General features: G+C 36.3%; 1 long non-coding RNA gene across 2 annotated transcripts in view; it reads left to right on the forward strand.

Moving 5' to 3' along the window:
* The window catches only part of LOC137238133 (uncharacterized), a 480,771-nt gene that overhangs the window by 326,502 nt on the left and 127,242 nt on the right, over positions 1-27,027 (forward strand). For both annotated transcript variants that reach the window (XR_010949115.1, XR_010949114.1), the window contains exon 5: positions 12,835-12,880. This is a non-coding gene — a long non-coding RNA (uncharacterized lncRNA). The remainder of the gene's footprint in view (positions 1-12,834; positions 12,881-27,027) is intronic.

Here is a 27,027-nt window from a genome sequence, read left to right on the forward strand (position 1 = left end):
ATAAATGTCAAAAAACGGCAGGCTCATTTGGCTATATCACTTTTAAGAATTATATAAGACGTCATACCCCGATATATACTTACTGCGAAGGGTATACAGGCATCTGAGAACAAAAATGTTTGCAAGCCTCAATGTTCCAAAAAAAAATTGTTTTTTAAGTCAAAGGAAGAAATGAATTAGGCCTTCAGAAAAATATTTCAAAAACTCAGCGCCACTTTTGAGACTCATTTGAAATTTTCTCTGAAGCAGAAGTAATTTTATATCTCAAATAACGTATCATTCACTCCCTTAAAAAAATGTTTTCCGAAATACTTTAACAAACTTTGAAATAAAAAGCCATTGCCGTCCAATTTGTTTCGGAATGCCTCATACATACATATGTAGTTTACTATTTCACAACTTCACAAACGACGTCGCTTGAATTGTTTTGGGGCACCCAAACGAGGCAACACGCCTGGATCATAAAACGCGAAAGCTACTCAGAACAGAGGAACCAGCTCCAACAAATATAAACAAACAACGCCCGCAACAACATCACTGTTTGTAATGAAAATAATTACAACTTTGCATTTTGAAAAAAAAAAATTAGTTTACAACAAGCGGCAGCAAAAACAACAACGTCAAATAGGAAAACAAGCACAGCAAACGAGGCAAACAAAACGATAGCAGGAAGACACAAAATGTACACACATAGCTACTTATAAACTTATGTAGCAAATAAAACAAACTCGCTGCAGCCAAATTATAAATAAGCTGCTTTAACAAAAAACAACTGAAAAACAACAAAAATGGCAAACAAAACAATTATAAAAGCAACAATGCAGTGGGATATAAACTAAAGCGCGACGAACTAAGAATAGCTAACAAAACGAAAAACACAAAAAAAGGGTGCTATGCTAAAAAAAAGAGAAAGAATGGCAAGCAACTTATATAAATAAAAAAAAATTGCACAAAATTACAATAACAACAAACCTAAATACATGCTCAAATACAATAAATTAGCAAAGTAGCTTACTGTGGCGGTGGGGGGATCAGTGATTACAATCACAGTCAAAATAAAAAAATAAAAAATTTATAAAATGTTAACACATATCTACTTATAATGAAGCGAGCGCATGTACATATGTACATATCTACATGCCTATGAACATAAATACCCCCCCCCCCCCCCCCCCCCCCCCCCATATGTGTAATAAAACAATGCAACAAAAGCAGTGTTGCAATGAGCAGATGCAACACTTTCAAATAGAGTAATTTATTTATTTTTTGTTGCAAAGAAAAAAAAACGTTCTCTGCGAAATATTAATTACATAAGTAGCATAAAAAGCTTTAATTTTAGGAATACAATAAAGAGTAGAAAACCAAGAAAGGCTATGTTATCACGACTGAAACACAATACAATATACTCAGCTGCAGGTTTGCTTTTTAGAGAAGCGCTCCAATGACGTTGTAATATAACACACAAGTAATATCGCGAAAAACCGTTTTAAGATACTCATAACATGCCTATGACGAATAAATGATTGAAAAGCATAATCCTCTCTCGACGAACAAAAACACCGCTCTTTAGATCTTTCATCACACTTGTCCTGATATATATTTAGGAATCATGGATGGCGTCTAGAGGAGGTGGGATCGTTCTTGATGTGCATATATACTCAGCTGTTTAATATTAATATCAAAAAGTAAAGGTGTCTAAGTTCAGGTGTAACCGAACATTATATACTCAGCGTGAGCTTCAATTGTATCTACATTTCATTTCAGATAAATTACTTTCATACATAATAGGTGGCACCGCCCGCTTAAAAGAAAAATGTCTCCCCATTTCATCTTACAGTAAAACTTGATAAGTGAAATATCATTGATTCAAAACTATTTTTTGCTAATTTATAGCTTATTATGCTAGTCTACGACCCTTTTAAACTTGTTTCTATCTAAGTTGCCGTGGTCTTTAACCGATCCCGTCCATTTTTACTACAAATAATTTCTGTTATTAGAAAAATATGTGTACACAATTACATTACGACCCGTTAATTTTTCTTAAATTGCCAAGTCATAAAAGGGCGGTGCCACGCCTATTTTTTTAAATTTGAAGTTTTTCCTATTTACTGTTATAAATCCACTTGGGAAATGAAATACCATTGATATAAAGCCCTTTTTTGCAAAGATATAGCTCATTTTATTCGTCCACGACCTTTTTAAAAATCTTTTATATAGAAGTGGGCGTGGTCCTTAACCGATTTCGCTAATTTTTCTTCAACGCATTCCTTATAGTAAAGGAAACCTTTCTGCCGAAATTTTTTACAAAAGGTTCAACCATTTTTGATTTATGATTAAAAATATTTGTAAAATTGATTTTATCACAAGTGCGCGGTGACACGCACATTTTAAAAAATTTTTATCAAGAGTCTCAAGGTCAGTCCACACGTCAAATTTCAACATTCTAGGTGCATTATTTACTAAATAATCAGGTTTTTTTGTGTTTCCCAAAATGTTATATATATAAAAAGTAGGCGTGGTTATCATCCGGTTTCGCTCATTTTCAATACCAATCTATTCTGGGTCCAGATAAGCTCGTTTACCAAATTTGGTGAAGATATCTCAATATTTACTCCAGTTATCGCGTTAACGGGCAGACGGACGGACGGACGGACATGGCTCAATCAAATTCTTTTTTTTTGATGCTGATGATTTTGATATATGCAAGTCTATATCTATCTCGAATCCTATATACCTGTACAACCAACCGTTGTCCAATCAGAGTTAATATAATCTGTGTGCAAAGCACACTGAGTATACAAGTTTTGTATAATGAAAGCATATAGATATGAGAAAGATGAATGGGAGGAGAAGAGGAAAGGGAAACAAAGAGTGATAGGAAAAGAAGAAGAATAAACAGAGGAAGGAAGTGAAAATAGAAAGAAAAAGAACGAGAAACAAACATTTGGACTGAATGGGGTATATGTCTCTTAAATACTAATTACTGCTCCCTTGTGGAAAAGTTGATCATACGAGGTCCTCTTTTTCGCCGCAAGTATTTCAAATTTATATCCGATATACAGTGATTTTATTAATTGGGGAAAGCAGTAAGAGAAAAGAGGGAGTTGACGAAGGGTTGCTGAGAAGAGATAGATAGCGAACGGGTTAGATGAGAAGACGCTCAACGGAAGGTGGAGAAAATAGAAAATAATACGAAGAGTAAAAAAACTTACATAAAAGTGGATTGAGAAATTGGAGGAAGAGGAGGAACATATATTGGGATCGACAGGGGTAGCGGAAGAACGAAAGAAAAGGGAGTAGGGAGACAAAGCATAAGAGGAACAAAGAGACAGTTATGAGGTTATTTATTCCAGATATAAAATGTTTTCCAATTAAAACGAAAAAACATGCGCATTTTGGGGTTCTTTTTCGATTCAAATTCAGGGCTACTATTTTGCTGCGTAGACCGCGAGTTATCTTTTGAGGCTACATTACTAGGCGTAACTTCCCGTTCCAAATCCTAGATTTACTAAAATATATTTACCATTTTAGAGTTTGGGGTTTGCCAGGCCCATTTAGTACAGGAGCACAATATTTCGCTAACAAGTCGAAAACCGGGATCGCAGCTGCTTTTTAAGAACTGGTTCCTTCATTTGATTGAACTGATTTCTTCTTGTCGAAAAATTGTTCTCCTTTTGTGATGCGGGAACTTAAGCCAACCTGAATAATATGTTTGCTTTATGTATATGTACTAAAAAACGCCAACCATTTATTTTCAACAAAAGATTTTTAAATTTTTATGCGTTATGCAAAAAATTAGTACATCTTACTGGTATGCACAGCTGGGTATAAAAATTGGGGTAGCAGGTGACCACTGCCTATTCAATGCAACCGCATAGCTTGTGGTCGCTTAGTAAAAACAGCGGCAAATGCAGCGGAGCGTCACACAATTTGCGAAACTTGCAATTGCACACATACAAACATGTGTAAATATGTTTGAATACAATTTAACATTATATTGTTGACTTTTTTTTGTGGTTGGCGTTGAGTAGATTTGACTGGATTTTAGTTAAACACATAAACATATGGAGGATTAAGATCATAAGTATACATAATGTGTGTATGTACATTAGACTGGATCGTAAACGTACGAAATAAAAAAGTTGCAAAAAACGTCCAATAAATTTTAAGCTTACGTTTATGGGTCCTCGAAAAACTTAACTAAAATCTTGTATAATCTTTGCCAATACTGCAGAATTATCTTATTTTAATGCGGGACTTGATAAACTCTATAATTAATTCCAAAGTTATTTTCTGTTTTGTAGCTTTAATTCACATAGTCGCTATTGCATAGTTTAGTGAATCGTGAAACAAAATTTAAAGGGCTTAAACTAGTCTGTAGGACAAAAAAAAGGATAATGACGAAAATAATAGATCGCATCAAGATCAAACTATTGCTATATCTATTCTAAAATCAAATTTCTAATAATCCAGCAAAAAAAAACCCTCACAACATAAGCTTAATATTTATGGTCGCAACTTTTTTAGACCATATGTTATTTACATTGGATCTGATGTGGTTCCCAAGCTACCTTATACTTAAACTCTAACCCTGCCTATCAATCACTAACTTAAGATGTCAATTTGAAGAAGATTTGATAGTTAGCCCCGTTCTTCAATCCATCATGTCCGAGTAAGGTGGAAAACCCCCTGGAGATGCAGAACAAAATGAGGGCCAGAACATATGATGAGCTCTGCAATAAAATCAATGACTATCTCCCTAGTCTCTCCAGTTTTTTCAGGAAATGCGGCATACAAAGCATATGTTGACCACCACAATGGACATCCACATCGAGGGCATAACGCTACCGACTGTTCTACACACAAAAATATTGTGTGTGACGTTCGACAAGGACCTAAATTTTGGCGCAAGTATACAGCCACAATTGTAACTAAAGTCCAGAGCCGTAGCAAAATTCTCAAATCTCTTGCCAGCAGCACTTGGGGCAAAGATAAATAAAGATTCATAGCCACCTCTAAATAAATTGGCCGGGAGCTTGTATTCTGCGCGTCCCCAATTTGGGCGTCGAGCCTAAAGAAACAAACTGGAGGAAACTGCAGGCCTGAGCCTCCACTTATAACTTCCAAGAGGTGTCTTCCTAAGTCTCCAGAATATCATCATTGTCTCTTTTGTTTACTAGGACTTCCGTTAGATGATATTGGTGAAAATTGTGGCTGATTGTGTGCCACTTTTTTATGCCAAATAATGCAAAATAAAAAAAGTGTTACCGGTACCCCTATTTTCAAGCGGTAAGGATACGTAGGCGTGATGTTCAATTATTATAAGTCGGTGTTAAGCTCATGAATTCTTAAATATAAGTATAAACTGAGCACACCATTAAACAAACATACGTGAAATTTGTTGTTTTTTTTTAATTTGATTCTTCTGTGAAATACTATTTGTAGATTGTTTCCAATGTTACACTCCATTGTCGGCTATCGGGTCGGTGGGGACTATTTGATTTGACTTCGCTGAACCGTATAAGTATTTTAACCTACTAAAGGCTTATCAGTTATCTCAAAAATATAGTTAAAAGTCACTGTCCCACCTAACAACAAGAAAAAAGAAAATGATATTGAAAGAGCTGTCATAATATCCTATATTCTAGTTTCATTAGTAGAACCCCATAAATTTTGCTTATGATTTTACTAGATAATTGTTGCTGAAAGTTTTTAACCACCATAATGCTTTCCTATACAAATGGTGGTTTATCTTCTTCTTTATGTCGCGATGCGACAGAAATTTGACATCCGTTGTGCCATTTCTGCAAATGCGGAAATGCCAAAAACAAAAATACCCATACACAGTTAACAATGCGATTTTGAATGCGCATCCATTTCCGTTGCTGCTTCCATTGTATTTCCTAGCGCATTTCACAATTAATATATTAAAAATGCAATTTTGTTCACAGTACAATAAATTTAACAAAGTAAATCATTATCTCTGTTATGACAGTTATATAATTAACGCTCAAATATTTGTTTTTTTTTTTTTTCTTATTTCTAAGAATGTTTAGACAATTTTTGTTGTTATATCGGCGTACTGATTTGTAAAATCGTGAGCTCGATTCGAACCAGCGATCTTAAGAAGAAGATAGATTACAAATAATTTTTTTAAGCAAGCAAAAAAAAATGTTTTAAACTTTGGCTGACTTCCCAAGTTACACCTATATGTATGTTTGGTTATGTTTATGAAGTTAGTCTTTGATAATAATATTGTAAGGAGCTTAAATAGCCATGGATTCATCGACTTAAGCGAGATTTAGATATAAAGAGCTTAGGTTAATATTCGATCCACAGGAATAAATTTAACTTGAGATGCACAAACACAAACAAATATTTTTTTACTACATATGTAGAGCATTAAAAGGTGACCCGAGTCTACTGTCTAAGTTAATTTGAGAAAAAAATGATATAATCCCTTTGTACCTAAGTTCACAAAAATGTATCTTACAACGTGTTAAACTCAAACCAATGCCACATAGCTTGGATTGTTCCGTTGCTTTTATACCAGTCACCTGCTCCGTCATCATTTCTCCCACGATTTAGACTTTTCATGGACAGCTTTCTCAGATTGTTCCTTATTTACTTCTCGTTCTTCTGCATCACGTATTTGCTTTTCCTGTCAAAAGTCCTGCCATTAATCCGCGAAAAGGGTGAGCTGATATTGATTATTGTAAGTTTGAAATTTATGTAGCCAATTTTAGGAAACAACAAAAAAAGGTAACAAATCCAAAAAAAAAAATATTGAAATTTAAACGAATTATTAATAAAAATGCAGAGCACCATACTGAGCCTAGAACCCAATGTTTCATTGTCGTAAAACTTGCTTTTGTTTTATTTAGTATTCCAACTTAATAAAATTACTAAATCGGTATGAGCTCCCGAACGGATAGAAAAGCGATATCTCGGACAATAGCCGTAGGCGAAGAAAGAAGATTTGTCCGACAGTATATGTAAAGGTACAAAGAGGATCTGTCCGACAGTAGCCGAAGGGATACAAAAACAACCCGTGAGGCCATGAAGGAGAGTAGTTAAGGGCCATGTTCGACAGTACCGGTAGGGATATAAAGACGATCAGTTTGGCACTACTCGTTCAGGTATAAATAGGTACAATTTGTTTCTCCATAGGACTTGATCATATAAAGGGATCAAAACTGACTATAATCACATACCCCTTTGCAAATCATCCCATCCCATCGTCTGCGCTTTTTGTTCCTGTGTACACGTAAGTGTAGCTGTTTGCTATTTCATCTGCTTACATTGTGGTTGTTGTTCAGCATTTTTTAACTAGCGGAGTATTGATGTGACGAATTTGCAAATACATTGCTTGTGCTTGCTATAGGCATCTCTGGTGAACAATCAAAATTATAAGCGGAGCTCTGTAGCAGAGACCAGTTTGATGTATTGAGAGTTATTTATTTTGCGATCACCTGCTGTATACTGTCAACCAACTTTGAACACCGTTTTTGCAGAATTATATGCGTCGCAGGTCTGGCCAAGAAAACGAATCCTGCATACTCAGCTTTTGAAATAAATCATCAAGATCTGGCTGAGGGGCCAAAAATAAGTTTCCAGTAAATTTGTCATTGGTTTATTTTCGAAATTGTCAAAAAAATAGTACATCGTAGTAAAACTCATTCGCAGAGTATGCAGCAATAAGTTCATGGATCGGTAAGCAACATTCCCTTAAGTAAGACTACTGCTACCAGTGCTTTGGTGTCGGGTTATCAATTATCATATTATTCCTTTATCTCAACTCATTCAACGTGTCCAACTCAAGCTTGTAAACCTAATTTACAGAATAATATCTGCGAACAGCTTATTTACTTACTTAGGGAAATATCCATGATATTGTTATTACAAAAAACATCTACAGAAAATCTTGTGCAAATCCTCTCCTTACACAAACTTAAACTATACTGATTCAGTACGATAATAATTTTATGATAGATAATCCTATTGTAATTAACGTGCACAACACACAAATTCATGTTCATACCAGCTATATCAACACAAAAACAAATCACTAACACTTACATAAATTCATTTATCTTTCTGTACCACCCCTTCTTGGCCAAAAAGACTTAGCTCATCATCGACCACACAATTGTGACAACGGAATATGGCTCAGCAGGAGCTATTGCTGCCACTACAACCACTGATTTCACAGCGCAGTTTCATCACTGCAAAGAATGTTAAAACCCAATCAACAACGTAGCGAAAAATTTCAAACAAACGACAGTGAATATACCCTTTGTGAGACGTAACTGAAGTTGTCGGTCAAGTCGGGTTTACAAAAGCTTCTTACATAAATATTCAAATGTCCTCTTTCCGATGACATATAAACAGATATTATGTTATAGGCCAATATAACCTTCAAACTAAAAAAAATGTTTTGGAACCTAATTCCAGATTTTGAGAGTCTATTGGAAAATTTGATTATGCAGTTTTTGTATGTTGAATCGCTTATGTTATCGTTAGAATCGCTGAGCTGTCGAATAAATAATTCAAATACTCAATATGGTAAAATGTTCTTAACAACACTACCATGGCAGTAGAACTTCAGAAATAAATTAGTCGCGTACTACACGTATAGCGTATTGAAATCAAACTGATTCATCACCACTTGGACTGCGCTGTTTTTATATTCTCAGTTTGGCTCGTTCACCTCTTTCTCCCAGGGTTCAAACCTTTCGCGAACAGCCGTCTCGAGCACTCGCTTATTTATTTCTAATTTTGGTCTTCTATATGCATGTCAGAGTAGTAAACTCTGCGTTTTTATCTGCTGCTTACATGTATGTATATTTAAAAACGTCTCAGCTCTTATACGTTCGCACTCCTGTCCTCTATTTAGATGTATGTATATGGCTGAAAAATATGCACTGTTCATTGCTGTGAATATGTATGTGTGGCTGTTTTCTCTTTCAGCGGCCTGATGACGTGTCGAAACTGCTAATATTCGCCACAGTATTACGAATTTAATTTTTAGCATTATTCATTTTCTTTAACTATTTTCAACGACAAATTCCCATTTTAAAAACGTTTCGTTTCCATTCCATTCCAGTCTCTCGTTTGCTATTATTTTTTGATAATATTATTCAAAAACACCATATTTCAAAATTTTGTTTCAAAAACGTCCTCTCTCGGAGTTCGGTTGAAGAAAATCCTAGCTCATGATATTTTTCATGTCAAAATGTATTGAATTCAGGCTTAGATGACCGATTTGAAACAACTTCTGAACTTCAAACGAATTCCGGGATATGGTGGTTTTGAAACATATATTGAAATAGATAGTTATTCAAAGCTTTTCTAAGATAGAGCGTTCTCGAAACAGCAGCCGAAACAAGGCGATATTCCACTCAGCGTTCGGTAAATAATTTCTCAGTTTGAGCAGTACTTAAAACCTTTAAGCCTGATATCGATTAACGGTTATTCATGACACGTTTAAGACCTATCGTTTTAGATTTTATTAAAATATTAGCTCTTATATAGCCCGCTCCAAATATGCAATTCTGACTATGTTCCAAATTAAAATTTTATACTCTCAATAATGGTCGAACATAATGGAATCGAAACTCACATTGTGAGGAAAAATATTTTCTTCAATATTTGGGAATTGTTATCCCGTTGATTATTGGGTATTTATACATATATATTTTTGTATGCATGTATAAATATTCGCTTACAATTTTGTGCGCCTTGCTGTGACTTCGGATTTCAATATTTTATTCAAATTTTTGTTAGATTGACTTGGACTTGGATTTTGGCTTTGGGATTGGGAATTTTCGTTGAGTGAGAATTGTTGCACTTAAACATAGACATGTATGGGCATTAATGTACGTGTATATGTTTATAAACCTGCGTTGTTCTTAAGTTTTGTGTTCCAACTCCTAATTCATAAAACCATAACCTAAGCCAAGTTCAAAATATTGGATAACGAAAAAAGTATGTATTCTTAATAGCACACTTTTATTTTCTTATTCCAGTTTTTTTTTCGGCGAGGGGACTGCTAGATTTTCACATATAAAAACAAATTTGGTTTATTCAGTTATGGATCTTAACATGCCTAAATAACTGAGTTTTGAGGGTTTTTTCTCCTAACTACTGATGGGCAATGGGTTTCAATTTCCAGGTAAATAATTTGAGTATACTTGGTATGCTCCAATATCCAAATGCAAAATAATTGTATCCCGGCAACAAGTTGTATCCACATTTCGAGCGAAAAAGCCCATCTCAGAATTTTTTTTCAAGAGTTCCACACTAAAACGCAGTAATAACACTCGAACAAATCCTGGAAAATTTAGTAATATTTTATTACTCAATAATAGAATGGTCGCTCAATAAACACCTCACATAGACTGGCATATTCAGTGTGTTACCAGTAATTGTTTGACGACCAACCGGGAAAACCCAAATGGGGCACCAGTACTTGATATTAAATAACACCGTGTTCTTGGCAAATACTACAAGTTTTCCAAGACCTAGCTTAATTGCTGCCTGCCAACTTTGCCGCCCCTGGCAACTGGAGCCTTAACCTCACGAGCCCAAGACAAAAACACAGCATTTGCTTAATCGCTTCTTCATGTGGACCGCACTACCTTCATATGAGCACGTGACTCCAGAGGACAGTGTCTAGTTATTATGCCCAAAATAAGCCGAAGGTCTTCTCAATCTTGTACGTCTAATATCGTGGGTTTTCACATAGTCTTAGCAATTTTGCAGCCCCGCGCTTCTATCAATTTTTGCTTTATGGATCATATGTAACTATTGTAACCTTTCGATTTCTCTCACGCGGTAGAGGCGTCTACCGTCGATTCATATAGTGCTGTACGTTCCTTAGGCAACTCATTGGCGTTTTCATTACCTTCTGTCTATTTATGACCGGAAATCCAGAATAGAGGAATGTTACGGCCTGGGCAAAAACCCGCTCATGCTTCTTTGCATTCCAGGACACTTCTTGATGAAGTACTGTGTAAGATGTTTGCCCTTATAGCAGCCTGACTATTAATATATACAATGGCGCGACTGTAAAATCCGGAAAATCTAATATTTTAAGAATGCTCAAACTCAGAAGCCCTATATAACAACTCTGTTCAATAAGGCACTATCAGAAATTTTTCATTAACGACCAATCTCAACTGAAAATGTATGAATTAGTACTGAGCTGGGGCCTTCTACAGCCATATTCTGAGGTAGGCAGTTTTTTCAAAAATAATGCTGAGTATGTCTCTAATTCTGATATATGTATATTAGATATACTTACAGTTCACATTTATTAGGTCTTGGAGTTTGTTTTTACAAATTTTTATTCGTAAAATGTTGAAATGCTAATTCGTGCCATTAGCACTAATTCATAGATTTTAAATTGCAACCCGCAAATTTTTCCTTCCTCTATTTTGTTAACCTTTTTGTTAAATTATTTTTAAGTTGCTACAGTTTGTTTTTTTTTTTTTTTTTTTGTAATATCTGCATTCTATTTTTGTATACTAATACATATTTATCATTTTATCTCAACAATTTCACCATCCATAAGTTTTGGATTTCATAACAAAGCACATTAAACGGCGAACCTTTTTGGCGTCTTCTCTTCCTTCTCATTTTACACCATTTGTTTTCACGTCTTTTACCTGCAGCGGTCGCTGACTTTCGCATTACAAAAGCTTATTTTGCATAACTCGCTTGGATGATTTCTGATGCTTCCTGCTTAGAGCTTCTTTCAATTTATTTCCCCTTTTCCAAGCCATTTTATATTTCCGTTACCTTTAATGCGCACTTTTCGACCAGATGTACATAAAAGGCTTTTAGCCGTAAGTAAACACCTTTCTTAAATTTGATTATTGTTTTTACCCTTTCAAGTAAAATAGGTTGATTTTAATACGAAACATGCCTTCTTTGTATTGTTAACCCTAACTTTGTACTGACTTTTGCTAAAATTTTTGTTGCTTCTATTTTTAAATTTTCGACTTAAGAATAGTAATAAATTTTCGCTTAAATCAAACCTTATGATAATTAGGTGCAAAAGTGTGGAACAAAAAATCCATATTAAAGGGAAAAATTAATGCTTAATTCAGCATTACAAAAACATTATGTTTGAAACGAAGTAGGGTTGCTTTAAATGAACAAAGTTTTTGTTTTAAATTTACTACACTGAGTTCAGTTTTGACTGGTTTGAGTTATTTATTTTTTAGTTTACAAGCCAGCGCCAGTTGAGCAAGCGTTTTTCAACACGATGTTCTAAACATCTCTGACTTATACTTCTGTCTCATTGTAGACAGTTCATCTATCTTTATTCGTTAACAAAATTGCTCTCTTTTTCCTTGACATATGTATGAATCAGTCAGATATATTAGCCAGAAATTCTAGCACGAATTGAATTACAAGTCATCGCTACGTTCATCTTTTTGGTGAGAACCCGGGATCTTCGGTGTGGTAGGCGGAAAACGCCAACATCACACCACGGCGGCTCCCGTAACCGTTGTGACCGATTATAAGCCCTTCTCAAAAAGCCCGAAGTCACGGGGATCTACATAGGTTCTTACTAATTAATTAAAAATTGTATATGCAAACATAATGCTTTTAAAAGTGGCCTTGCTCCACTCTTTCTTGATTCAGACCCTTACACATTTTCACTGAGGGTAGATTTTATTACATTCGATAAAAACCCAGTTACGAAAAACCTGCTGGTTAGGGCCTGAATGCATTAGCCTAAAGTTATACATATGTATGTTCTTAATTATGTATTCTAATTAATTTTTCTTGTTTTGATAAAAACTTCTTTTCTTCTCTTTACAGTACATTTATAAAGAGTATTATTGACAAAGAGCGTTGCTTTCAAAAGGTAAGACTTGTTAAGGAAACATTAAATTACACAATTTAGCTTTAAAATTTAATAATTGTCTTGCTACGACAAGATATGCAAGATTATGAGACCCATCCCAAAGTTATAGCATGCATCAGTAAGAATCGTCAGGAAATTGGCACATAAAATCGCCAAATACGACGAAAAAATATGAAGAACGATTGCTCAATGTTTTCGTGAGCGGAATGTGAGAATTAAGAGGCGTACCGTTAAAGCAGGATTGATCTTCATTTCCTACGATTTATTACATGAAATAAGCATACATATTTTGGCGAATATTAGCAGCTCGATACGTCACTATGCTGCTAGTAAATAAAGGCACAACAACAGCAAAGCAAGCACCCACACATACATTTTAATATCAAAAGAAGCAATACATACATGTATACAGCAAAACTAAGAGCGAAGAGAATATTTTACGTACATGTTATCAGCTAAGACCGATTATGACTTTACTCACACATATACATGTTTATAGCTAAATAACCAACTATAGAAACGAGAAATAAACAAGCAAGTGTTCTATACAGCTGCTCGCGAAATTTTTCGACCATATGAGAAATAGACGAACGTGGCTACTGAGGGTATAAAAGCAGCACAAGCTGCGGAATAGCGAATCAGTTTAATTTTAAACGTTGTAAGCAAAGTACGCGAGTACTACTACCCTAGTAGTTTTGTAAATAAAGAATATTTTACTTTACTGAATATTTGATTTATTTATTCGACAGTTCAGCGATTCGAACGATAACAGAAGGAGCAGAATAATTAAGAATTTCCTTTACTTTGCTATAATACGTTTGAGCGTAATATAAGTTACATAGATACGACATAATTGTTTGTGTGCGTTTTGTCGTTGTGACTTTAAAGTCTATTCAATCCATGCATTTCGTGCAATCCGTGCACCATTTGCAAGGCAAAGTCTCTTTTCAACAAATACGACCACCAAGCTATAGTCCTTGCTACTGATTCTTAATAGCACACGGCTTCATGCATTTACTTAAAATTATACTGAAGATTATTTGAAACATATTCTTGTACTACATATATTACACCAACAACCGCGATGTAGCTTAGGTTATGGTGCGATTTAAGTTTAGCCACTTCCATCAATTTTAAGAAAGGAAAGTGGGATGATTACAAATCATATACTAGCAATGTCTATGCTGCCCTCCCTATCCCGACTGATGCCTCTCAAGGGGCATTTTCGCAAGGTCATCGCATCCGCTTCGGCTCGTTTTATTCTCGCCGAAGGAGTTCCGGTAATCCGGCCACATTTTCCGACGGAGGCCACAACTCTAGCGAGAGAACGTGACCTTATAATAGAGCACGATTCCGGCGACCTCGAAAAAAGGGATATAAACCAACGCATCAGATTGCTTGTGGATGAACAAAGCGGGTGGAATGGGTGAAACACCCAAAGAATTGTAACATCTCTGCCGAAGTAGGTAAGACTTGGTTCACCGTAAAGGCCCTACCGAACCCGGCTAAACACAAAGACAAAGTCTCTGTCGCCTTTGGCGATAAAGTGCTGTCAGATGCGAAAAAATGCGAGAGCGCTTTTTGCCGACAATATGTAACGCATTCTACGGTTGAAAAAGTCAGACGGCGGGCCAATATACGCGCACACAAGCATAAACCCAACGCTTCCCCAATTACCATCACCGCCAAAGAGGTTGAAGATGCCATCGTTCATGCTAAACTATCTAAAGCAGTAAGCACAGACGGCATAGCCGTGCCGATGCTCAAACACCTAGTCAAAGAGGGATTTATGTATCTAGCGCATGGCTTCAACTTGTCGAAACCTGACATTTTCACCGACCAATTCATCGGCGAACTTATTTTCAACATGGATGTGCCAAATGTCGACCATATTGAACATTCACGTCGATGGCATCACGATACCGACTGTCTTACACGCTAAAATCTTGGGTGTGACGTTCGATCAGGATATACCTTTTGGCGAGCATGCAACCGCAATCTGACCAAAAACTCAGAGACGTAATAGGATCCTCTAATCTCTTGCCGTCGTTTCTCGGATTAAAGACAAGGAAACGCTAGTTACTATTTATAAAGCCACAGGACGGCCGCTTGCATGCCACGCGTCCCCGATATGGTCGCCAAGCCTAAAGTTTACTCACTGGAAGGACATACAGGCCTGCCAAAATACTGCCTTCAGAACCGCTATGGGATGTCTTCTCATGTCCCCAGAAAACGCGCATCACTCTAGCTCAACTTCGATCTGGGTACTATAACAGGTTAAACTCTTACCTTATCCAGAATCAACCCCGACATACAAAATGTATGTCCTGCTTGCAATGTATCCCCACATGACACCAACCATCTATTCAATTGTAATGTGGAACCAACGCCTCTAATACGCCTCTCATTATGGTCCACCCCTGTTGAAACTGCAAGTTTCCCTGGATTCCTTTTCGAGGACATTCATGACAATTTGCGATTGGTCGCAAGTATTGGACGGGGCGAAGCACCGCTACAAAAACAACAACATTTAAATTTAGCCCAGTAGCTTTTAAATATTTTATTTAGTTTAATGCCTATAGAGAAACTAAACCTCAAACACTGTTAACCAATCGATGCGACAGCTGTTTCGAATTTCTACAAAGAAAATTTACTTACTTACTTAATTGGCGCTTAACCGTCTAAACGGTTATGGCCGTCCAACAAGGCGCGCCAGTCGCTCCTTCGCTCCGCCAACCGGCGCCAATTGGTCACGCCAAGGGAGTTTACATCGTTTTCCACCTGGTCCTTCCAACGGACTGGGGCCGCCCTCTACCTCTGCTTACATAGGCGGGTTCCGATAGTAACACTTTCTTGGCCGGAGCATCATCTTTCATTCGCATAACATGGCCTAGCCAGCGCAGCCGCTGCGTTTTAATTTGCTGGACTATGTTGATGTCTGCGTATAGCTCGTACAGCTCATCAATAAATCTTCTTCGGTACTCGCCATCGCCAAAGCGTAGAGGTCCATAAATCTTTCGAAGAACTTTTCTCTCGAAAACTCCCAAAGCCGCTTCATCTGCTGTTGTTATGGTCCATGCTTCTGCCCCATATAGCAGGACGGGTATGATAAGTGACTTGTAGAGTGTGACTTTCGTTCACCGAGAGATGTTGCGATGTTGCGATGTTGCACTGATGTTTCAGATTCAACTGATCCTTTATTCTGCTTACGATATTTCATATGTGGTTAGTATTCCATAACTTTAAGAATCTCATAAAAGTTTCAAAGAATGGGCGAATGGGAGATTATCACATAAATTTATGAAAAAGTTTCAATTACATAAGCGTAGTTTAGTTTATTTCATTTTTAAAAATATATCAGACAAATACATATTTATATGCAATATTATATGCGCCCAAAAACTATCAAATATAAGGATACGATTAAAATTTAATTGGCGGAAGCGAACACGCAAAAAAAACGAAAAACTGGTAAAAGTTCATACATTTATAACGAATGCAAAATTTATGCTATAGCACGCAAATTCGTTCAAACATTTGCTTTTTATTCAGCCGTCAAATATACGTTTTGGAGTTTTCTGATTTTATTATACCGCATTCAGGAATAATTAGGTGCACTTTAAAACAAATATTTGAAGGAGTTTAGAAATTTTTGTTATAGTTTTGTTGTAATTTTAGTAAAGAGTACGAGTTTTAGCCTAAACTGATTTCCTAGAGCACAAAGATTTTATTCTATGTGTCTTTCTGGAGATCGAAGGGGTACTTAACAATGCCCTGTCTGGGCCTATGACAAATGCTCTCATTGGATTAGAAGTCGAAGGGCTACTTGAATTCATTAGCAAACTTCTGAACTATAGAACTGAGTTAGCCGTGTAGAGTGGGGTCGTAATTGAAAGAAATGTGTACTGAGACACGCCACAAGGAGCTGCTGTATCTCCCCACTCTGGGTTGTGGGAATAAACAAGCTCCTGATAGAGGTAGAAGAGAGTGAGTGACGGAAATGTGTGCGTGATCGCATCTATTGAATGGGGTGAATAATTGCTACAAGAAGAAGAAGAATAAGGCACACGGGCTGACCGTCAATTTTTGTCATGAGCTATTTTGACGACAGGGTAAGTAGGTGCGCTAAGTGATGTGGACTTTAAATCAACCCTGAAAAACGGAACTAGTTCTTTTTACGAAAATATATAGAATTCCCGGTCTCATAACTCCACCGGTTGGGGGAACACCGTTGTTACTTTCCTATGTGGTTTAAATATTTAAGGTTTATTTTGAGCTTAAGTTTTGCTGCCTGTTCGATCTTCATCTCAGTCATAATTTACTTGTACAAGGAAGAAGTAAGTCGGACGAAACATAAAGAAGGGGTCTTCTGTGAGGAGCTCGATTTAAACCAAACAAAAGTTTACGGGCAACTAAGGCTTGAGTGTTCCACATATACTAGGATGGCCAAGCGCCTAATAAAGTCTAGAGTGCATCATTCATGCAATCTATGGTGGTCTGGGAATATCTGCGATTGCTTCGAATATTTTACGTTCCACGCCATACGCGTACCACCGGCAAGAATCTCGTTGATCTCTTAGCGCTTATGGGTACAACTGGACCGAGTGAAAACGATATAGGAAATTCGGAGTTTCCCTGGCCACCTACGGTCTTGTAAAGATGGGTTAGAAACCAGTTAAACTGGACGGACACTACCTTTTTTCTGCGTAGACAGATTGGCCGGAAGTCTACAGATTGGGGTACTCCCTGGTCCACTGTACAATTGAAGTTCATGCGCATGAAAGACCATGTGCCAGGTCATGGTGGACTGTCTAGATTTTCAGAGGATTTATCCAGGCTGGGGAGTGGTCTTATTCGTAACTAAATGCTTACATTAGTGCTAGGCAACGATTATCTTATTAACTTATGGTATCACATTTGTGCTTCCCACTGCCATCAACTTAGCTTAAAATAAAATAAATGAAAGGCGCGATAACCTCCGAAGAGATCTAAGGCCGAGCTTCTCTTCCAATTTGCGTCGTGCTCCTCTTGATTTTCCCTACAAATTGGCCGGACGGGACCTACGTGTTTTATGCCGACCCCGAACGGCATCTGCAAAGCAGATGAGTTTCCATTGAGAGCTTTTCATGGCAGAAATACACCCGGAGCGCTTTCCAAACACTGCCGAGTGGCGAACCCGCTTAGAAAAATTTTCTTCTAATTGAAAAACATTATTTTTAAAATTTTGATGTTGCTTTGCCCGGGGTGCGAACCCAGGGCATACGGTGTGGTAGGCGGAGCACGCTACCATCACACCACGGTGGCCGCTTATCAACTTAGCTTAGTTTTCAGGAAAATGTGTTAAAATATGCAAAATCTTTATAACGCTGTGATCAGAAAATCCCTGGACATTATAGGGTATCCGACTTCTATCAACGCATTTGTGCTGCAACTACTCTGCGGAAAAAATATCCAGTTCTGAATTCTTGTTCTTAAGCGCATTTCGAACCATTACTTATATACCCCGAAAACTTTTTAACATGCTTTGAATAGGTGAATTTAACACCGCAATGTCATAGGTAGAAGAAATTTGCCCCCCCCCCCCCCGCTTCATTCCCTTTTCTGTATATTCTGAACTAGTGACAATCTTGCTATTATTGAACGTGTTCTTATTTTATACTTTAGGTCCAGTCCTGAACCAGTAATATCAAGCGCTAATTGTAAAAATCCCTACATGGAAGTGTCTCGCATTCGTAGCGGTAAATCTATAGACTTCTTTATCCGGACCTATGCTGCGTTATCCTGTTCTATTCTTTTCATGATTTGGTCACACTTGCTGGATATCTTGCAGTAATCCTTTCAGTACCAATTGCAAACCATTATCTCCTGGTAGGTTTTACGGAGATTCGATCGATGAGACTATGCACTACTTTCGCAGGTTCTGTCGCCGTCAATGTTTCTGTGGCCAAAAACCCCCAAGATGTTACTTTGGGCTTAGATATAAGCCGGAAAATATGCATACCTCGCGTGCATTTTAAGTTGCACACTGATAATGGAAGCTCTCATATCGTAGGCAATTTTAGGGCCATCTATACTGAGCTTGATTAGTTTCTCATCCTGTTTTCACTTCAGACCCATGCAAAAAACTTTTTCCCCCGCAAAAAGACACCAATGCACTGAATTTTCTTTCCTATGTATTAAACGTTGCTTACTTTTATCAGCACTTGTATATGCGAAGGTTGACGTTCTCGAGCCTTCATTTACACATAATTTTATTTTCGTAAAACAACTTTATATTTTGACTCCAACTGTAATTAATGTATTTTGTTTAAAAACTTGGGATTAAGATTTATCAAACACGAGCTCACTGCGATGTTCGAGGAATGCGCTTACAGTAATAAAGTAAATTTTATGGCAATAATTCTTCAGTAACACATGTGCCCAACAATCAAATCACTAACCATTAAGAGAAACCAAAAAGTAAACCATTTCATTGTGGCCAAGAAATACCAAAAAACTCTTCCATAAATTGCAACTGCATATCTACATACAAATGTACATACATATAAGTTTACTTAAACATTTTCAACTGCAATTAATATCCTCTGCATTTTTCTGTGTATCTTTTCATTTGTTTTTTTTCGGTCTGCTCAATAGTGGTAGCAAAAATCGTTGCACCATTTGAAGCGATTTTATCCAATTGAAGTAGTTTTGTAGTGGTCCTCTGTCATGGGAACTAATTAATAGATCTACACCTTACCTTCTATTGGTACACGGTCAACACCTGAGCGATCGTATAACGATATAATGAAGTATGGAGAAGGTAGCAATAGAGGGAAGTATAGGAGAGCGAAAAGACGAAGGGAAAGGGAAAGACAGAGAGATAGAGAGAGAGAGAGAGAGTGAAGGGTGAGAGGAAAAAGAATGGGTGATATGGAGGGCGGAAAGTGTAAGGGAATGGGGGAAGCCTGGTAGCAATAAGAAGTAGAGTAAGGGTAAAGAAAACGAAAACAATTAAAAAGTGGATGAGATATCGAAAAGGAAGGAAAGAAATACCAGAAGGGAAGTGGTAAATAAAGAGAGAAGAGAACGAATGAGAGAAAACAAAGCGGAAGAAAATAAAAGAAAATAGCGTGGGAGATTTGAAGGACTTTGAGATGAAGAGAATTGGGTTACGGAAAAAAGAGGGGAGAGAATGTAAAACTGAGAATAAGAAAAAGAGAAAGAGAAATAGTATTGATTTTGACCAAGATAAAAAGTTGAAAGAGTAATCGAATAGAAGAAGGTTAAAGGGAGTGTGCGAAGGATGGTTAGTGAAAGAATACGACTGAGTAAGGGTGAGGAACTGGAAATAAAAGGAAATGAAGGAAAGGTAAGAACCAAAAACAAAGGCTAAAGAAAAAGAGGTTATTGACGGAAAGGGCATTTAAAAAAAACACAATTAAAATTAAAAAAAAAAAAAAAAAAAACAAGGGAGTCTACCCAGCTGTACACTTGAAATGCTGTTGTTGTTTGTTTTGTGTGCTTACATAGAAAATTGATTAGTCATAAAAGGGGCAGTGCCACGCCCATTTTTTTAAATTTGAATTTTTTTTCAATTATTGTTATTAGTCCACTTGGGAAATGAAATACCATTGATATAAAGCTCTTTTTTGCAAACATATATCTTATTTTATTCGTCCACGACCCTTTTAAAAATCGTTTATATAAAAGTGAGGGTGGTCCTTAACCGATTTCATTAATTTTTCTTCAAAGCATTCCTTATAGTAAGGCAACCTCTCTGCCGAATTGTGTTACGATAGGTTTAAGGATTTTTTATTTATGATTAATAATATTTGTTTTGATTGATTTGATTTTATCAGAAGTGGGCGGTGCTACGACCATTTTAAACATTTTTCCAAATTTTTATCAAGAGTCTCAATATCAGTACACATGTCAAATTTCAACATTCTAGGTGTATTATTTACTAAATAATCAGGTTTTTTGTGTTTTCGAAAATGTTGTATAAAAAGTGGGCGCGGTTATCATCCGATTTCGCTCATTTTCAATACCAATCTATGCTGGGTCCAAATAAGCTCGTTTACCAAATTTGGTGAAGATATCTCAGTATTTACTCAATCGTATTAACGGATTTTTTTCGATATTGATGGTTTTGATATATGGAATTCTATATCTATCTCGATTCCTTTATACCTGTACAACCAACTGTTATAATACCAATCAAAGCTATAACACCCTGTCTACAAGTACAGCTGGGTATAAAAATAGAAATAAAAATAAAGCCAAAAACAAACTGAAAAAGAAAAACAAAAACAAAAGGAATGAGAACAAAAAAAAAAAAGAATTAAGGAATAAAAAAATAAAAAGAAGAAAATTAAAACAAAAAATAGATAAAGGAAAAAATAAAAAGGAAAAGAAAAGGGGAAAAATAAAGAGAATGAAAGAAAGGGAAAAACAAAAATAAAAATTAAATAAAAAGGAAAAATAATTATAAAAATATGTATATATCAAAAAGTCAGAAAACGAGTTTGATTTTGAATATACGATATTTGATTTTATTGATGTCGATATTTCGACCTCAGTTTGAAGTCATCTTCAGTCATCTTATCGTCAATAAGCAACAATAATATGTTCCTGATGATGACTTCCAAATGAGGTCGAAATATTGACAACAATAAAATCAAATATCGTATATTCAAAATCAAACTCGTTTTCTGACTTTTTGATATATATACATATATTTGTGTGGCCTAGAGCACGAATACAAGTTTTCAATGGGCAACAATATTAAGGTCGGTAATAACTACAAAAGAAACAATAATTATAAAAAGGAAAAAGAAAGAAGTAAGAAAAGAATAAAAGAAAAGGAAAACGAAAAACACAAAGCAAAAGAAAATTAAAATAAAAATTTAATTCGACAAAAAGAAACAGAAAACTAAACCTAAAACAAAATTAAGAACAAAAATAAACCCAAAAAGAAAAAGTAAAAATGAGAAAGAGAGATGAGCAGACAGTAATTCTTGGTTTCCCTTAGGTCATATTAGACCACACACTTAGCAATATCAATGAAAACGACCAGTCATCCAACGTCATATATATTTGCCGTGTGTTTTGACTACAAAGTGACAGTTAAATTTACCAATAAGAAAAAACGGCCAGTGTGCAACAGTATGGAAAATTTGAAATTCACAACTCAATTGCCGACAAGCTCCCCATCAATAAATAATAGCAAAGTGTGTGAAATAACGGAAAATAATGAAGGCGCCCCAAACGCTCCTTCTCTGGGTTAACTGGCACCAGTTGGTCTCACCAAGGGAATGCAAGCCGTCTCCATCTGGTCCATCCAGCCGGGTAGGGGCCGCTTCTTGCTCTACTTCTATAGGCAGGTTCCGATAAAATTACTTGCTTAGCCGGAGCATCATCTTTCATTCGCATAACATGGCCTAGCTAGCGTAATCGCTACATTTTAATTCGCTGGACTTTGTTGATGTCACTAATATGTTGATGGAGAGAAATACGCTTTGCATTATATGGGAACTATATTTTGGTTGATCGCAGCGAAGTGGAGGACAGTTTGTTAGTAGTAAGAAATGTTTTAAAAAGCTCCTTCAATCAACAGTAGTTACTTCGTTATGATATTTTTTCAGTATAGTTTCTAAGCCACTCTTATCTAAACTCTTCCAATTGGAATACATATTTTACATAAATTAAGGTTTTAATTGTGGGAACTTTTTGACCTGTATAGAGAACATATTTCTCTGAGTGCTTGTGAGTACTCTTTGACTTCTATGGAATATTTTTCATATGCCTACATGCGAATTCAAAATGTGTTTGCAGTCATACATATGTACATACTCTTATAGGCATTCACGTGCGCAGGCATGCAAATTCATTTTATTCCTTTCACAAACGTACAACAAAATCATTACCGCTCAGCATCACATGCATGTATACAAATGAAATGGTTCAACACATACATACATATGTTTGTAGGATGCGGATGACAAATACAACTATATGCTATTTTGCGTGCGACAGACGCACAGACAATTAGTGTTGCTTATGTACGATTCTACGTTTCAACTCTTTTTAGTACCATTTTCACTCACTGATAAATGGAAATGCCAATCTTACGCTCGTAGTCTGTCAGTGAGTGTACATTATAAAACAATGTTGCTGGTGCTCCATGTGATCATGTGTGTGTGTTTGTGTTTGCGAAGGCATTCATTATCCTGCAGCAATGCAGTTAAAAATGTAATTACATTTTCCGCTGCTGCGCCCATACAAACATTCACACAAAATGCACATAAAATCACGTACACTCGTAAGTGCATGGATGGTGAGAAAACTGGTATTAGGGTGTACAAAAAATATAACCTCTTCGAGAACCCGATTTTCTTAGCAATTCTTGCAACAATACAATCAATGTGAACTTTAGATTTTAGGTTATTGGTTAGGTTTGAGTTCCTATAGAAGGCGCAACATACCTCCAAAACGTTTAAAGCCGAGCTCTTCTTCCAACTTTCATCACACTCCTTTTAATTTGTACCATAAATTGGCCGGACGGGACCTATATGTTTAATGCCGACTCCGAATAGCAGCTGCAATGCGTATGAGTTTTCACTGAGGAGAAGTTTTTTATAGCACAAATATACTCGGACTGTTTGCCAAATCACTGCCGAAGGGCGAACCGGCTAGGAAAACTTATTTCCAATTGAAAAAACTTGTTTCTTAATTTTTGATGTTGCGTTGCCCAGAAATTAAGTCCCGGATCTTCGGTGTGGTAGGCGGAGCACACGGCGACCAATGGTTTCAGAAGCCCTCTTAAAATCTATAAACATTGTAACTGTACTTTTCTTTGTATAAAAGTTTTCTTTTCAGTTGAAGATAACATAACTAAACGCAGTTTCATAGTAGTGCGCTGTCTGAACCCCGAAAGATCGTTCATAAGCATTTTATTGCTTTCAAGATAACTTACGATTTGATTTTTTACATCAATTTCCAGATTTTTTTTTTTTCTAATTTAGGACATGTATTCATTGGCCTCAAATCTTCTGCTGGAATCGATTTTTTCACCTTCCTTATTGGTGCTTTGGTTGATATTTTCCATGGTTCAGACACTCTTCCAGTTGTGATTTATTTATTCACAATTTCGACATGGAATCGTCCGCTAAATTCAATTCTTAAATACTTCCTCTGATAGAAGGTTTTTCCACCAATGTTATTTTAAAATACGATGGTTATCAGACTCACGTCTTCAGCCGAAATTTGTTTGAGTTTAAAGGGTGTACAAATTCTAGACTTAAAATGTTTAATACCATCAAGAAAATCAAATGCCCTATTAGTTTCAACAATACTATCAATGAAAAAGGAATGCAACGCTTCAGCAATATCTCGTGTTGTCTCACATGCAATGTCCTTTATAACTACCGTAAATATTTTATCTTTAACTTCAGTTAATTAACTGCTTTTTTGAGGTTCTTCCAAATTAATTTGCTATAAGAACTATTAAGATCAATCCTACTCTCCATACTTTGCAACAGTCATGATCATGTGGTATTCTTACGGCATTAGAGGGATGAGAGCTGCAAAAAGTTAAGCCAGAAAAGATCTCGTCACCGATACTTTCATCCCTCTGACGAAGCTCCCGATTCAAGCTCCATCAACTACTTCCTTCGTACACCTGTTTCCATTCCTATACTCTCCCTTGCCAACACCATTTTTCCACCATCAGTCCACTTTAGGAATATCCTACGATTCCGTCCGCCCTTAACTACACAATTTGTACATACGGCTAAGCAAGGCCACATTTCCCTGTCCTCCGTCAGTCTCTTGGTAGAAAAAGGCTGCCCTCCTAAAATAGTAAGACGTGCGTGCGTGTTTGATGAGACCTTGGCACATAAATAATGTATTTTTATTTGGTAAAGGCTTTTGGAACCTAAGCTTGACTGTGGATTGATTGAGTGTTAGTTCAATTTAAAAACAACCACTACAATGACCTTGGTCCTCTTCCAAGTAGAAAAATTTTATAATTTCTATTGACATTGCTGTTGTCAGACTCTACTAAACCACCTGTTGAGCACCCAGGATATAAACTTTTTCATAAAAGTTTGTAATACATTTCATACCCCATGCTTCACAACAACAACAATTATTTCAATCCACCCTAATATACATCTTGGGGAAAAAAAATCATAAACCAAACCGTTATGTGGGCAAAATGAAAATAAATAGCAAGCTTTTGTTAATTCCATTTTAATTGTTTCTTTGGCTGCGTACGTTACCTTATTTGGTCGCTAATGAGTAATGCAGATGTGCGTACTTAAAATGTTTAAATTACATGCTTCACATTTTGCACATGCATATATACACACATTAGGGCGGGTCGATTTTAAAATCGCTCAATGCTCTGTGAAAATCGTATTCTAGGGATCAAAATAAGAAACCTTGCCGAAGGAACCATACCTCCAAAACGAATTCTGATGTCCCCCCCCCCCCCCCTTTGGGTCGAACTTTTGGGTAGGGGCAATTTCAATTCTACCTGCTGTGTCTTGTGGTGGCTTAAAAAAAACAACACAAGCAATTTTACGATCTGCAATTGTGTCACGGTGATACCTTCAATTTTTAAACCGGTTGAATAAAAAACCCACACAACTATGTTTACGACATGCCAATGCATCACAGTGATGCCTTGGTTTTAAAAGGGGTTTGTAAAAACGCTAATTTCTAATAATTTTTTTAATTTCTTTTCTATTACTAAGTTAAGTAAATTTTTTCATTTACATAAGTTCTGACTAAATAAATTTTTAAAGAGAAAAATAAACTCCAAAAAGAAACAAGTAAGGAAGGTTAAGCTCGGGTGTAACCAAACATTACATACTCAGTTGAGAGCTATGGTGACAACATAAGGGGAAATAACCATGTAGGAAAATGAACCGAGGGAAACCCTGGAATGTGTTTGTATGAAATGTCTATCAAATGAAAGGCACTAAAGAGTATGTTGTGAGGGAGTGGGCCATAGCTCTATAGGTGGTCGCCTTTTCGAGATATCGCCATAAAGGTGGACCAGGGGTGATTCTAGAATGCGTTTGTACAATATGGGTATCAAAAGAAAGGTGCTAATGAGTATTTTAAAACATATGGTTTTGTTTATCTCCAATATATTTCGGCTACACACCGGTAACCGTCTTCAGGGCAAAAAACCGTCTTCATGACAAACATAAAACATTTAAATACGGCTACCGGTGTGTAGCCGAAAAATATTGGAGATAAACAAAACCATATGTGTTTTATTTAACATTGACCTAAAGCCGGCAAAATAAATAATTGTTTGAATCAAAAGTTCGCTAAATACACTAATTTAAGTTCAGTAAAGATATGTCGATTTTTGCTCAAGTTATCGTGTTAAGGGCCATGCGGAAGGACAGACGGACGACTGTGTATAAAAACTGGGCGTGGCTTCAACCGATTTCGCCCATTTTCACAGAAAACAGTTAACGTCATAAAGTCTATGCCCCTACCAAAAGGATTGGTTAATTTTTGTTCGACTTATGGCGTTAAAAGTATCCTAGACAAATTAAATGAAAAAGGGCGGAGCCACGCCCATTTTGAAATTTTCTTTTATTTTTGTATTTTGTTGCACCATATCATTACTGGAGTTGAATGTTGACATAATTTACTTATATACTATAAAGATATATTTTTTGTTAAAATTTTACTTTTAAAAAAAAATTTTTAAAACTGGGCGTGGGCCTTCTCCGATTTTGCTATTTTTTATAAATCGTACATATAGTAATAGGAGTAACGTTCTGCCAAATTTCATCATGATATCTTCAACGACTGCCAAATTACAGCTTGCAAAACTTTGAAATTACCTTCTTTTAAAAGTGGGCGGTGCCACGCCCATTGTCCAAAATTTTACTAGTTTTCTATTCTGCGTCATAAGTTCAACCCACCTACCAAGTTTTATCGCTTTATCTGTTTTTCGTAATGAATTATCGCACTTTTTCGGTTTTTCGAAATTTTCGATATCGAAAAAGTGGGCGTGGTTATAGTCCGATATCGTTCATTTTAAATAGCGATCTGAGACGAGTGCTCAGGAACCTACATACCAAATTTCATCAAGCTACCTCAATATTTACTCAAGTTATCGTTTTAACGGACGGACG

This window comes from Eurosta solidaginis, chromosome 1 (assembly GCF_040869045.1).
Source record: "Eurosta solidaginis isolate ZX-2024a chromosome 1, ASM4086904v1, whole genome shotgun sequence".
NCBI classification, from domain to species: Eukaryota; Metazoa; Arthropoda; class Insecta; order Diptera; family Tephritidae; genus Eurosta; species Eurosta solidaginis.